At 35.2% G+C, this 4,873-nt stretch overlaps 1 pseudogene; it reads right to left on the bottom strand.

Annotated features, from left to right (window-relative positions):
• Positions 1-2,147: 2,147 nt before the first annotated feature.
• LOC118609529 lies at positions 2,148-2,263 on the bottom strand (annotated as a pseudogene).
• Positions 2,264-4,873: the final 2,610 nt, after the last annotated feature.

Raw genomic sequence — 4,873 nt, 5'->3', positions numbered from 1 at the left:
TTGACCTAACGGAGCTGCGCTGAAACGAGGCCACTGTGCTCTCCCAGGAACCAAAGACGCTGCATCCCACCCAGCCGGCGCCCTCACAGCCACCTTCGGGCAAAAGTCTTTCCCACCAAAGCCAGGCTGAAGTCTAGAAGAGGGAAGCGCTCCCTCAAATGCACAGAGATCAATGCAGAGCCATCAGAAAAGTGAAAAAGCAAGAAAAATGACCCTACCAAAGGAACACAATAATTTTCTAGTAACTGTCTCCTCAGAAATGAAGGTCTGTGAGTTACCTGAAAAAGAATTTTAAAAAAAATTCATGAACAAAACTTGACATTTGACGAAATTATATGTACACACACACACACACATTGTGGAATTAAATACAATGAAGTGAACATAGAACTTCAACGATAGGCAGAAAATCTGCAAACTTGAAAACAGATCTCAGTATTACCCAGAGAATAAAAAAGACATTAGAATGAAAAAGATTAAAGAAAGTTTACATGAATTGTGGGACCCCATCACGTAGAACAAGAGTCAGCTGTCCGTATCCACAGGTTCTGTATCTGCAATCAACCGTGGATCAAAAATCCTAGAACAAAAAATTCTAGAAAATTCCAAAAAGCAAAAATTTGCCACACCCCGAGCACTATGCTGAATCTACAAGAAGAAGGTGATATGTAGCAGAGCCTGCTGCAGTCTCCTGCCATTGCACAGATCAGTCTCTCTCCAGCACTCATTTGAGCGCTGTTCACCTTGCATCTCATTCATCTGCTGCTTGTATTGTCTAATATCCTGCTAGAAGGTTCGAGTTAACCCGATGACTCACTACTTACCTACAGTGCCACACATCTTGTTACCTCACCACTTTGGCACTGTTGGCACCATACAGCAATCATCATCATCATTATTCGAAGGTTATCAAGAGACAAGAACCAGGCTTTTCGTGTTAACACAGTGAAAGAGAGTGAATTTATATAGTCTCTACATACTTGAATATTGTGTTTTATTTTATATATTTCTCTTTTGGATCATAAAACGAAAGCTATCTGTATATGTTGAAATGTTATGTTGTCGCTGACATGCAGTTAGGCCTACAATGGTTGTATGGTTGTATATGTACTGAACATATACAGACTTCTGTCATTATTCCCTAAACAATACAGTATAACAACTATCTGCATAGAATTTACATTGTATTAGGTATTTTAAGTCATCTAGAGATGATTTAAAGTATATGGAAGGACATAAGTTATACACAAATCAATGACAACTTATATGAGGGACTTAAGCATCTGTGGATTTTGGTACCCATCATGGTATTCCTGGAGCCAATCCCCCATGAATACTGAGGGACAACTGTATTTGCATCCTTAGAGTCTCAAAAAGAGAGAGATTAGGGGACAGAGACTTATTTAATGTCTGAAAACTTCCCAGATCTGGGGTGAGATATGTCCATCCAGGTACATGAAGCTCAAAGATTCCCTAGATTCAACCCGAAGAGATCTTCAGGAAGACACATTATAATCAAGATATCAAAAAAGAAAAAAAGAATTTTGAAAGCATCAAGGGAAAAAAAAAAAAAGATTCATTACATACAAGGGCATCCTGATATTGCTATGAACAAACTTTTCAGCAGACATCTTTCTGGCCAAGATAGAGTGGAATGGTATATAAAAAGTGCTAAAAGAAAAAACTGTGAACCAACAGTATTCTACCTAGCAAAGCTGGATTTCAGAAATGAGAGATATAGACTTTTCCAGACAAACAAAACCTGAGGGAATTTATCACTAGAACTGCCTTAGAAGGAATGCTAAAGGGAGTTTTTCAAGCAGAAATAAAAGGATGCTAATTAGTAACATGAAAATATATTAAAATACAAAATTCACTGGCAAAGGTAAATATATACACAAATTCAAAATATTCTAATACCACAGTGGTGGTGTGTAAATCACTCTGAACTCGAGCATATACGCTTAAAGACAAAAATGTTAAATATAACCAGAGCTACCACATTTTGTTAACGTATACACTATATAAAATAATGTCAATTGGGACATCTACAACATAAAATGTGGGAGACGGGCAACATGTAGAACTCTTTATTCAACGGAAGTTAAATTATGTTTCTTTTTACTACTGTTATTTATTTTTATTTGTGCCTACAGCACCTGGTCTTCCTAGGTGGTCTCCCATCCAAGTACTAACCAGGCCCAACCCTGCTTAGTTTCCAAGATCAGACATTGGGCTTATTCAGGGTGATATGGCCATAGGCCATGGACCATGTCTCCACTGGAGGACAAACCCAGGACCTTCACATGTAAAGCAGACGTGCTAACCACTACACTATGGAACCACGTCCCTGTTATAAGCTTCTTTAAAACAGAATTATAAGATGTATTATGAAAACATCATAGTAATCAAAAAGCAAAAACCTATGATACACAAATGATAAAAAAAGAATCAAAGCATACCACTACAAAAAAATCAACTCAAAGACAGAAAGAGGAAGAAAGGAACTACAATACAATCAGAAAGCAATGAAAGAAGTAGAGATACTAAGTCCCTAGCTATCAAAAATTACTTTAAATGTGAATGGTTTACATTTTCCAATTAAAAGACACAGAGTGGCTGAATAGATATAAAAACAAGACCTAACTCTGCTGCCTACACAAGACTCACTTAAGCTTTAAGGACACTTACAAGCTGAAAATAAAGGGATGGAAAAAGGTAATCCATGTAAAGGGATGGAAAAAGATATTCTATGCAGATGGAGAATAAAAGAGAGTAGCTTTAGTTATATCAAACAAAATAGACTTTAACTCAAAAGCTGTACAAGAGACAAAGACAGTCATTATAAAATGAGAGTTCAATTCATCAAGTGGATAAAGGAAGTATAAATATGTATGTACCCAATATCAGAGCACTTAACCATATTAAAAATTATTAACACATCTGAAGGCAAAAAATAGACAGCATTGCAATAACAGTAGAGGACTTCAATATCCCACTTTCAACAATGGAAACATCATCCAGACAGAAAATCAATAAGGAAATAACAGACTTGAATGGCACTTTAAACCAAATAAACCTAAAATACATATGCAAAACATTCGAAGAGCAGAATACATATTCTTCTCAGGCACACACACAGAACAATCTCCAGGACAGATCATGTTAGGTCACAAAATAACTCTCAACAAATTTAAGACTGAAATAATATCAAGTATCTTTTCTGACCACAATGGTCTAAAACTAGAAATCAATAACAGGAGGAAAACTGAAAAGTTTGCAACTATGTATAAATTAAACACACTTCTGAGCAACCAATGGATCAAAGGAAGAATCAAAAGGGAATTCAAAATATATCTTGAAACAAACAAACAAGATATATATCTACATATACAATGGAATATTAGCCATAAAAAAAGAGGGAGGAGGGGGAGAAAATCCTACCATTTGCAATGTGAATGAAACTGGAGGGCTAAATGAAATAAGCCAGACAGAGAGAGACAGACACTGTATAGTCATTTCTATGTGGAATCTAAAAAAAAAAAAAGAAAAAAAAGCCAATTTCATAGAAACAGAGAACAGAATGTTGGTGCCAAGGGCTGGGAGTGGAGTAAATGGGGTGATGTAGGTAAAAGGGTACAAATTTTCAGTTATAAAAAGAATCAGTTCTGAGGATCTAATGTGAAACATCGGTGACTATGGTTGTTTATACAGTATTACATACTTTACAGTTACTGAGTAGACCTTAAGCATTCTCGGCATCAAAAAAGAGTTAACTATGAGGTGATGTGTGTTAATTATCTAGACTTTGGTAATCATTTTACAATGGACATCAAATCATCATGTTTACGCTTTAAATATATACAATTATATTTGTTAATTCTAAAGTCTAAAAAAAATGAGTTAGGGCAGTAATGTATCATCAGATAAAAGTATTTGGTTGTGTCAAAGGATATCGAGAGCTTAAAATGCTGAAGGTCTTAACAAGAAATACAAAATGGGCTTATTGTTGCTTGGGTACTTGGCAAAAAGAAAAACAGGCAAAGAAATTAGCACCTTCACTTAAAAACAAACAAATAAATAAATAAAAGAGAAGGGCAATTCGCCATTCTCACATTTCCCACTTGAAATTTTAGTTATTGATGAGAAACTCTGGAAGCTGGTGAGAAATCATTACAATTTTGCTACAGCATAGATTTGAATTTTACGGTAACATGGCTACATGGAAAAAAATCATCTAAGGCGTATGCCTAGTGGACCTCCTGGCATTCACATTTCAATAGTGATTTGCTATTTCCTACTCCTCTGCCCTGGCACAGTGACTAAGGATCTGAAGGAAATGCTTTTAAAACTTTCAGTAATACTTTATATTTTATGGTGCTATTTGGGATTCACAAAAATCTCAGCATAAACCCACTTCATCTCAAGAATTTACTGTATAAACCTAAAATATCTATTTCCTTCTTTTACTATATATAATCAGTACGTTTGTCTAAGGGCATCGCAGCCTGGTGCCTTCTGTTATCCACTTATTATGCTGATTCCACAATTACCGCCCAAGAGCATAAATTCATTTTTCAAATAAGAAACCTACAGTATTGTGTATTCTCATACCAAGAAAAATACCTACTTTTCTCCAATGTATCAGCGTTGGAAAATCTTTATAAATTCATTTTATTATAATATATAAATTAAAAGAAAGTAGCATCACAATTATTAAAATATAAGAATGTCAATGAAATTGTCCCATGAAAGCCATAAGGGGAAACGCAACTCTAATATGTAATTTTAGCTTCTAGATAGTTTTACTTCCTCGACCCACATAGAGGCCACTCACTATAGAAAATCAGTTTTTAATAATAAAAACATAAGA

The sequence above is a fragment of the Rousettus aegyptiacus genome, unplaced genomic scaffold (genome assembly GCF_014176215.1).
Source record: "Rousettus aegyptiacus isolate mRouAeg1 unplaced genomic scaffold, mRouAeg1.p scaffold_m13_p_11, whole genome shotgun sequence".
NCBI classification, from domain to species: domain Eukaryota; kingdom Metazoa; phylum Chordata; class Mammalia; order Chiroptera; family Pteropodidae; genus Rousettus; species Rousettus aegyptiacus.
This window is presented reverse-complemented; position numbering and strand designations above follow the sequence as displayed.